The sequence below is a fragment of the Propithecus coquereli genome, unplaced genomic scaffold, assembly GCF_000956105.1.
Source record: "Propithecus coquereli isolate 6110/MARCELLA unplaced genomic scaffold, Pcoq_1.0 Scaffold12, whole genome shotgun sequence".
NCBI lineage: Eukaryota > Metazoa > Chordata > Mammalia > Primates > Indriidae > Propithecus > Propithecus coquereli.
The window spans coordinates 7348391-7359441 of NW_012136080.1; the positions used below are offsets into that span (position 1 = coordinate 7348391).

At 39.2% G+C, this 11051-nt stretch overlaps 1 protein-coding gene across 1 annotated transcript in view; it reads left to right on the plus strand.

Annotated features, from left to right (window-relative positions):
* Window positions 1-953: 953 nt before the first annotated feature.
* Window positions 954-11051, plus strand: part of COL6A5 (collagen, type VI, alpha 5) — a 138550-nt gene continuing 128452 nt past the window's right edge. The window contains exon 1 of the mRNA XM_012663259.1: window positions 954-1246. The gene's annotated coding sequence lies outside the window, so the exon portion shown is untranslated. The remainder of the gene's footprint in view (window positions 1247-11051) is intronic.

Here is an 11051-nt window from a genome sequence, read left to right on the forward strand (position 1 = left end):
CCATAACCCTGTCTATACTAAATGGATTCGAAATAGAGCAAATACACTCTCTTTTGAGAAAAATCATTTCCCCCCTGCACCATCTTTTCCTTATTAATGAAAAACAAAAAGAAAAATAGTTATTAATTTACACGTTTGTGTCTTCTTTGTAGAAAGTAATAAAACAAAATAATAAAGGAGAAACTCTTCATTCAGTTGAAGTCTTCATTCGACTTCGTTCTCCATCCTTCCAACCCCATTCTTTCTGAGACATACTTGGAAATTTCCTAATTAACTTCCGAAGCAAATCCTGGTGCCCCAGAGGCTCTTGCTGAGCAAGGGTGAACTTCTCTCATGTTTCCTTTTGGCCTTTTAATAAACTTTCATCAGTATGAGTAGTTTTAGCCTGTCTCTTCACTGACAGCCCGCTGGAATAAACTGACGGACTGAATTCAACCACACAAGCTAGGAATGTGTTTAATAGCAGGTGATAATATTTATGTAATATAAAATCTCCACAGTGAGTACACGTCCATGCAATACACACACACACGCACACACAAAATAAGCCATTCATGTAAGAATGCATAGCTGATGCTTTCCAAGTTCTTCACTATACTCTTTGTGTTAAAATCATACCTTCATTTGTGTTCCCTGCGCCATTTCCCCACCCTGCCCCTTCTGTAAGTTACTGGATAAATTAACTTGTGCTACCTTTAGCATCAGAGAGCCAGTTTCTCTCACTCGGCTTTCCCCAGGACGTTGCTCCTCTTTGGGAATTTTCCCTGTTCTCTGCAGGCTGGCTCTGAGGAATTGTAAACTTTGGAGCCAAATGGCGAGTCCTCAGCCCAAGTAGCATCAGTGACCTCAGCTCAGCTGCCTGCAAGGGTTACCCTCGGTTTCTGAGAAACTGCTTTTTCAAGTTCATTTGGCAGCCCGTGGCTTCCCTGAAACCCGCTGCTACAGTGTGTGGCCAAAGCCAGCAAACAGCTGGAGCGCTTCTGGACACTCCATTAAAACCCGGGAGGAATTAAAAGTCCCAGGGGAGAGCCAGGCCAAGGGCACGGGTCGGCGCCGGCTTCAAACATCCTCCCAGTGCGCGCGGCGTTCGCTCGGGCAGCACCTGCGCTGCGCGGCGCGCGGAGGGGCTTCCGGTGCGCTGCGCCCCACCGCGCCGCGGGCGCCCAGCAGCTCGTGCGGCCGCTCCGGAGAGCAGGGGCGGTCTCCAGGGTCCTGAGTGTCCCCAGGCTCCGGGAAAGCTCAGTGAGTGGGGGTATGGGGGCCTGGGCAGGGCGGGGGAGGAAGCCCTGGGCAGACGTGTAGGTGCGAGTAGGATTCTCCCTTCTGGTGATTTTGCACCTGTGGAGGGCCCTATAATTCGGGCTTTAAATTAGTTTTCCTAGTGGTTGAGATTAAGTAATGTTTTGAAAAGCTAGACTCTTAGAATTGAAAAGGACCTTAGAGTAGTGCTATTCGAAGTGTGGTCCAAGGACTAGCAACGTCTCCATCCCCTGGAAACTTGTTAGAAATGCAGATTCATGGGTCCCCCGCCCAGACCTGCTGAGCCGGAATCTCTGCGAATGGGCATCAGGAATTTGTTTTAACAAATCCTCCGTGGGATTCTGAAGCGGCTAAAGTTGGAGAACCACTGCCTCAGAGGTCATTTAGCCTAACACTTTGGTCCCTAACCCCCAAATAAACAGCAATGGGCGTGTAGACAATGAGCCAAAGGCATCAGATACCGGGATGTATTCAGATACACTAAGAACTTTGAAACACACATGGTTTGTGGGAATTGCTATTTTGTCTCAAACTGTACACTGTGATTTTTGAGATTCCTCAGAACAGCACTCATGGCTTTAACCAACATTTCTGAGTTTCTACTGTATACGGGGCTCCAAGTAAGCTTCTTTCAAAGTGTTGGAGAGAGTTATGTACTCTTAGAATCTCTCAACTGGTAGTATATTATTTCTTTAACCAGATCTTTGTAATTTGATGTAGTGTTTTATACCTCACATGTATTTTGGTTTCCCGTATTGAACTGCTTGTTCCAAAGTTAATTTTTGTTGTTATTGTTAACCGAGAGTGCCAGATAAGGTATTTTGGAAGAGATATATTTACTTGGTGAATTCTGAACAAAACTCCTTAAGAAAAATCCACACCAGTAAGACATGTTTTTAATCTTTGTATTAATATTTAAGTTTACAGTGTTACAATTTACAAATAGAATAAATAGGGATCCTGAGATTTCGTATGAATTAAAGTAGAAAAGACAGTTCCCCAAGGTTCTGAATCGTTCCTTCAGATGCAGGCTTTTCATCACTGCTGAGAACCTGATTTATTAAATCTTTGATGATGGAGGCTCTATGAATGGTTTGCTGTCAGTTTTTTGTTATTATTATTCTGCTTTTGGTGACTTAAATATGAAGTCTAATGCACTACTGACTTATTCTGAGACCCTGGTGCAAATTTCTTTGCAAATATTTATCAGTTTCCCCCTTTCTTCAATGGGTGGCTGCAGGATGTAGGGTTTTGGTATGGTGTTTGCCAGCATTATTTAAAAGCATTTCCCCAGAGTTCCCTACCTGCTGCATGATTATGATGTTGAATCATTATTACTATATTAAAAAAGAGAAAATATTTAATATGATATATATTTAATTACACATGTATGTTTTAAGCTAAAACATCTAAAAGGCTTGTTCACAGATTTCAAAAGCTAATCACCTCTCTGTTTGAAAACAACTTTGGAAATGTCAGTAAAAGTGGGAACCACTGCTTAGGAATGTTATGAGCTTGTGAAAATAAAGTTTACCACTGTAAATATTTCTTCATCCTGCATCACAGCTGCATGCAGAGCTGGTTCATAAGTATTCAGTGAGCATATGATCAGCATCCTTCTACAATCAAGTGTAAAGTTTTATAACATATGTTTTGTTTTCATGGTATTTCATATTGTGATTTTCCTTCCTTAAGTTCAAATTACCTTCCAAAAGGGAAAAATTTTCAACCCTCCCTGGAACATTTGTCCAGAACCCTCTAACTCTGACAGTGGAGGGCATGGATTCACTTGAGTTGTATACTTTTCTTGGTATTGCAGTTTGCTTTGAAGATGCTCCTATCAATGTTGTAGGATCTCAGATCCAGTATGCTCTGGGCAGGTGCAAAGGAAGAGGAGGTAGGCACTGAGCAAAGCTGGGACCTAAGATACAAACAAGATGCATGCCTACCTTACAAGGAAGGGCTGGCTAGAGTGCAAGTGGCAGTTGCCAGCATTTTTGTCAATCCTGGTACTCTGTAGTATTGCCCTAGATGATTCCTCTGGTCTGTTTGCTTTTTTTTTTTTTTTTTTTTTAACACAGGCTTGCTCTGTTGCCCCTGCTAGAGTGCAGTGGTGTCATCATTAGCTGACTGCAACCTCCAACTGCTGGGCTCAAGTGATCTTCCTGCCTCAGCCTCCCGAGTAGCTGGGACTACAGGCACACACCACCACACGTGGTTAATTTTTAAAAAAATTTTTGTAAGGACGAGGTCTTGCTATGTTGCTCAGGCCTCAGGTGATCCTCCCATCTTGGCCTCCCCAAGTGCTAGGATTATAGGCATGAGCCACCACACCCAGCCCCTCTGGCCTGTTTGAATTCTCATCCTTCAAGCTGCTCTTTGGGACCATACTGTGATTCAAGACTTGGTCTCTGAAAGGCCAATGTAAAGTTCCACATGATTTGATTGTCCCAGGTGACACCTTAAGCCTTCTTTCTTAACATGAAATAAATCACTTGGTTAACTAGTTATTATCTTGGAAGATAATAAGGAGCATGAGGAGAATGGAATAACAGAATTAGAGCTTTAGAAAGACAGTGTAATGCAGTAGAAGAACACCATCTCTGCAGTCAGAGACTGCAAGCCTTTGGGCAAACTATGCTACCTCTTTGAGCCTCAGTTTCTTCATCTGTAGTGTAGGTATAATTATAGCCACCTTATAATATTGAAGTGAGAATTAGAGATTAATGTGTAAAATGCTTTGCACATAGTATGTATTGAATATATGCTAGCAGTTATTATTATTGTAATTTTGTACCCAATTACCCTGGCCAATCTTCTGTTTATCAGGAATCTGAAACAAAAGCTAAGTAAATCATAGTGTATAATCTAGTGATACATAAAAAGGTTGCTAAAGAAGGGTCTTGCTGGACCTCTTTAATAGATAAGCTAATTTATAATTTTCTTATATTTTAATCACCAGTTATTTATTTACATATGAATAATGCTAAGTGCTTTAAATATGTATTCTTATGGATATTCAATATCATGCTCTATATTTAGATTATATAAATTATGATTAGGTTCAGCTGCAAATAATAGTGAATGCAAGTAACAGTAGTTTAAACAAGTCATACACCAATATTTTCCTTGTGTAAAAGAAATCCACAGGCAGGCAGTACGTGGTTATTAGTGGCCCAGGCTTCTTTTTTTCTCTTTATATTCTACTTTCTTGGCATGAAGTGCCTATCTGTAGTGTCGCTTTATGGTTCTAAGATGGCAGTTGGAGCTCCAGATGTTATATCTGTATTCCATGCAGAAAGAAGAAAGGGGGATAGTGCAAAAAGGGTTACTTTCCTGCTGGGTCATCCACCTTCTATATATATTTCGTTGGCTAACCTTAGCTAGAAAGGAGGTTTGGAAATATGTTTTTATAGCTGAGCACATTACCCTATCCATCAATATAGGAGTTCTATTAATAAGGAAAGACAGAGTAGGAGTATTAGAATATTGGGTAGGCAATTATTAATAGAAGTCTGCAACATGGATACAGGACAAGAATGGCTTTTTGGAGAATGGCAAGTGGCAATGGTTGTAGTGCATGGTGGTGTATGTGTGTTGGACAATAGGTGATAGTAGAGAGAATGTGATAATAACAAGCTTCTAGGCAACTAGAAGGCTTGAGGGTATTCAAGTTAAGAAGACAGGCCCTTGGAAATAGAAGTACTCTGGGTATAAAATTAGAGTAATAGTGATATCTCTGTCTAGATTTTGAGCAGTTTATATAAACAGTTATATTTAAATCCTAGAGTAATCCTGAGAGGTAAAAAGAGTAGATATCTTTATTACCATTTAACTCATGAGAAAGTTTGAGGCTCGGAATTATAAACCCTTGCCTAAGACCACATGCCCAGTTACTACAGAGCTACTGTAGACCTTACCTCTTCTGACACCCCTTAATGGAGAAAGGACAGGTCATAGAAGAAATGAGAGAAAGAAGATAACTTTACATACTTCATTTTAACCATTGTGATAAGGTAAGAAAAAATATTTGGAAAGATGAAGATGACATAATCAAACATAATCAAACTTTGCAAACAGCAGTGTAATGTTTTAAGAGCTTTGTCTACCTGGGTTCAAATCAGTATTTCACCACCTACTAGCTGTGTGAACTTGGGTAAGGTACTTAATATCACTTTCTTCTTCTACCATATGGGCTGATGGTAATACTCACCTCACAGGGAAGTTGTAAAGATAAAGAGCAAAGTATAGCATCTGGGACATAATAAGAAACATGTAAGTGCTTGCTGTTCTAGATAGACCATAACTAAGAGAATCAACTGAAAATTATTAAACCTAGGGATTGGGTTAATTAATATAGGTGACTATAAAATAAATCCAGAAAAAAATCAAAAGCTTTTCTATAAAGTGTCAACAAGCAGTTAAAAGCATAACGAGAGGAAAATTTTTATTCTCAACAGCAATAAACTACAAAATAGCTGAGAACGTAAATGTGAAATGTGTAGGACCAAATCTTAGTGGATCCCTCATTCCTCAACTTTACTGCCTCCCATAAACACATATCCAAAGGCTACACAGAAAACCCAAAGCACCAGTATGGGTCTTATGCAAAAATACTTCCAATAAGAAAGGAAGCGTTCGTTACATGCAAAACAAAGATCAAGAATTATTCTAGTAAACAGAACTCCAAACTCAAGGCAGTATAGAACACAGGTTCTATAAATCAAGGGCTCAAAGAAATGCAAAAGATAGCTAGAGGCAAAGCCAACGAAAGCACAGAAGGAAAATAAAACCATTACAAAACCAGAATTAGAAGCACCTAGATTTCAGTTAACCTTGTGAAAAATAGAGTTTTGATTTAGAGGATAGCTTTGGGAAAAATCGCATAGCTTGCAGAGCATAAGGACAAAGAGAGATAGGTGGTTAGAGAGTATAATAATAATGGAAAACAGACAACAGACAGAGTAGTACTACATGAAATTTTTGGAAAATAAACAACTGACAATATAAAATATTGTATTTCTTTGATCTCAAACTATCATTAATTTCAAGATGCACTATTGATTTAAAAATCGCTTTTGGGGGAATAGAAGAAAACAATAAGATATTAAATGAATGTGTCACTTATATTTCTCAGATTGTGAAAGATTAAAATATGAAAAAGATATATCTTTTAATTAAAGAAATGTGGAATTAGATGAAAAGTAAAAAAGCATCTGAATTGGCAAATCAAAAGTTTCATTGTATTCCAGATAAAGAAAGGAAGAAAGAATGAAAGATTAGCATGGTAATATTTAAGGATAAAGGATAAAATATTCAGGCAGGAAAAGAAAATATAAATTATGCCGGTTGTATAAGTTAGCAGCATCAGATTCCAGAAGACAATGACTCAGTATAATGAGCTTGGAGGGAAAAGGCAAGGAATGGAACCCAAGAACTCTATAGATCTCATCAGCACATGGAACATTTTCCAACATAGATCATATGTTAGACCACAAAACAAGTCTCAGCAAATTTAGAAAAATTGAAATCATACTATGTATCTTTCAGACCACAGTGGAATAAAACTATAAATCAATTCCCAGAGGCACTCTCAAAACTACACAAATACATGGTAATTAAACAACTTGCTGCTGAACAATCCATGGGTTATTGATGAAATCAAGACAAATAAAACATTTTTCAAATTGAATGATACAGGCAACTCAGGCTTCCAAAAATCTATGGTATATAAAAAAAGCAGTGCTAAGGGGAAAGTTCATAGCCTTAAATGCTTATATCAAAAAGACAGAAAGATCACACATTAACAACCTAACATCATACCTCAAGAAACTAGAAAAAGAAGAACAAACCAAACCCAAAGCTAGCAGAAGGAAAGATATAACAAAGCTGAGAGCAGAACTAAATGAAATGGAAAAAAAAGATCAATGAAACCAAAAGTTGGTGTTTTTCAAAGATAAACAAAATTGATAGACCACTAGCTAGATTAACCAGAAATAGAAGAGAAAGAACTCAAGCTCAATCAGAGATGAAAAAAGAGACATTACAGCTGATACCACAGAAATACAAAATATCATCCATGGCTACATTATATAAAAACCTTTATGCACACAAACTAGAAAACCTAGAGGAAACGTATAAATTCTCAGAAACACGTAACCTCCCAAGCCTGAATCAGGAAGAAATAGAAATCCTGAACAGACTAATAACGAGAGATTGAAACAGTAATAAAAGATCTTCTGACTAAAAAAAGTCCCCAGCCCAGATGGATTCACAGCTGAATTCTACCAGACCAACAAAGAAGAATTGACACCCATTCTACTGAAACTGTTGCATAACATTGAAAAGGAGAGAACCTTCCCTGACTCACTCTACACAGCCAATATCACCTTAATATCAACTCTCATTGATTTTGATGGTCTAGGTCAGGTGCTCATCATTGGATCAATCATAGTGACTGTAGCAATGCTGGCCTACGCCAGCTTTCCTCTCCTGGAGTAGGGATGAGGTCAAGATTCCAGCAACTACATGGATTAAAAATGGAGAAAGGGATTCCTCAGAAGGAGTAATGAATGTTGGGCAGGCAAAATCAACAGATGTTTCCTTCAAGATGCTTTATGTACGTGATTTCTTGTAAACTTCTTAACAACACCATGCTGTAGCCATTATTGACTACAACTTACAGATAAAGCCATTGAGGCCCAGACTTTCTCATCTTCGAGACAGTGTCTGTGTGCTTTCTCTAGAGAGCTTGCTTAGACCATTGAGGATGGGCTAACCCAGTGGTTCTCAACTCTGGCTGCACATCAGAATCACCTGGGATGCTTTAAAAAATCCCAATGTTTAGACAATACCCTGACCAATTGAGTCAGAAACTTTGGGAATGGGACTGGGCTTCAGTATTTTTTAATATCTCTCCAATATGCAGCCAAGATTGAGAATCACCAGCCCAGAGTTTGTTCTCTCTTAAGAAAGTTATAATGAGAAGAAAGAGCAGAGCCATGTTCTGTTTTCAGCAGCAGCACCAATAATGAGGTACACACCCAGACCCCAAGGAGATCAAAAAGCCACAGGAAAGGAGACTACAATTCCACCAGTGGAAATCAGGCACAGAGAATGTAGATGGTAATGATGCTGATTTGGAGGCTTCATGATTTGAAGGGCAGCTGTGGTCCAATGTCATTTACTTCCATGTGCATGTGACAGGTCTCATGAAGTTTTGGCAAACGAAAAAGCATTAGAAATATAAGCAAGATACTCTTCCTTCAGGGATGTTTATTCAAAAAAATAGAGTGTGTAATAAGCTTATGGGTTCAATGGTTGAAAAGTAATAATACTTGAAAAATAATAAAAAAAATCTGATCCCTGGGCACTCGGATAAAGGGGGCTTCTGGATACGTCATTGTGGTTTCCACCAGTGCTCTGGCAAGAAGGGTGACACTTGCCCTTTGGAGGGGTCCTCAGTCTAGGAGGCCCAGACCTTGGAGGGATGGACCTGCTCATTTTACACCTTTGGTAGTACACACATTCCCAGAAGACCTGGACTCTAATTCACAAAATGAGAGAATTTTATAGCTTGAGTTCAATCCTCTTGTTTTATAGATTAGCAAAGCAAGTCTCAGAGAGGACTCATTATTTGAATCATGAGTTCTAATTTCTTAATATTCTTTTCCACTATCCCTGATCAAAGTTGTAGAAGCCTTTAGAGTATATCAAGTGCTAGAGTATATCAAGCCATTAGAGTATATCAAGTATATATTTCCTTTTGATACCATTTGACAAAGTAGACTCTGAAGTGTTATATTTCATTCTTTAAACCACATTCTAACTCAATTCTTTACAATGTATTCTGAAACATCACACTCATTTATTCTTTCAACAAACATTCACTATGCACCTCATGTGTGCCAGGTGCTAGAATCACTGCCACAGATAGTTATTGTATGATGGAATTTGCAGTGATATTTTAGTCAAAACCAACAAGTTTCTAACTTCAACTGACCTTACAAAGTAAGCCCCTTAGTTTAGGGCTTAACATTTGGTGCTTTCCTGTATTTTATTTTTTTGCAAAACTGTCCTGGCTCCCCATATAGACTGTATGCTCTTGGAGGGAATATTCTATGTATTTTACTGTGTCCACAAGCCTATAGAAGTACCATGACTTATCTGTAAGGGGCAGTTTTGGATGACTGGGCAAATGACAGTTGGTAGACTGGTTAATTAAGCTACAGCTCATGTTTCTGACATGCCCTGTTTGTCTTGTTTTTAGAAGATGTAGCATAAGCATTCCTGCCTTCAGTCCTAATCTAATTTGCTCTTATGAAGGTATCCTTTGAGTAGGATATGAGACATTCCCCAAATAAGAAAAACTGGAGAAACTATTTCCTTGTAGTGAGGTGCTGTGTTATCCAGTTCTAGGCACCTCTCTATCTTGGGTCCTTGATCTTTCTTCTTCCCTTGTACGCATAGAAAACCCCCCTGGCAACGGAAGTACACTAAGAGGCTTTCTAGTCAAGGTCCAACCTGATGCAAAGAATCAACCCTCCCACAGTATCCCCAGGGCCTCTTATTACTTCCTCTTCCCTAAGCCAGGAGCCATCATTGGCTCACAGTTGCCAACAGAAAAAAGTCTAACTCCTCAAGTGCTCCCTAGAGCATCTGAAGCCCTCCACCACTTTGTCATCTCAAGCCCTATCTTTCCTGCCTTGTCTTCTACCCTACCCTATTGCACATCCTGGACTATAGCCAAAGCAGAAGCCTGCAGCCTCCAGGACACATTTTCTGTGTGCTCCTATCCAGAGCCTTTGCTGTCACTCTTCTGTCTGCCGCCAGAACTGTCTCTTCACCATTACTTCTTTCTCTGATACTCCAAGTGCCCTTCAAGTCTAATCCAAATGCTACCTCTTCCTTGAAGCCTTTCCCAAATTCTGCTCTGTTTCCATGGTGTTTTTGTTCATCCCCTCATTTGAGATAATACCTCACTCTGCCTTGTTTTATGAGAATTTACGTAATTATTTCTCTTCTGACCTTCCCTCATTTCCTTTTCTCCTTTCTTACTGAGTACTCATTCTGTGCTAAGCACTGGAGACACAAAGATGTATCAGACACACTTGGTCACTGCCCCAAAGAACTTTTCAGTTCAGAGGGAGGCGGACATGTAGGCAACCAGAATTAAAGCTTCAGGCGAGCTTTTTTGTCTGTTTTGTTCACTACTGGATCCAAACTGCCTAAAACAGTGCCAAGAACATAGTTGGCACTTAAGAAATGTTTGTTGAATGGATAAATAATCTATAAGAAGTTTGCATGCACATGTGTGTACATATGTATGTAAACATGTATGCATGTGTATATATATAAATATATTCAAACTATTTAAATAAGTTTGGTGATTCTATATCCATAGTTGATGGGAAAGAAAATAAATTAGTTAATTAATAAAGTCTGGTGGAACCACAGAAGAGGGAAGACTTTGCTGAGTCAGGTTCTAAATCAGGAGTTAGGCTTAGCCTGTCTAATATTCTATTCTCTTTTTTTTATTATTATTCCAGGGTATTGTGACGATGCAAACATTATAGTTACACTTTATGTCTTTGCCTCACCCAAGTGAGGGTTAAAGGCATGCTCTTCCCTCCCTTTAGTGCTCCCCATGTCCTTTAGTTGTAGATTTGCCCCCCCATCCCCCTAATCCCTAGAGAGTATTTCTGCCATGTGGTCAACCTATTGTTGATCAGTTAGTACCAATTTGATGGTGAGTACAAGTAGATCCCATTCTTCTGCTCTTGTGGTGCCTC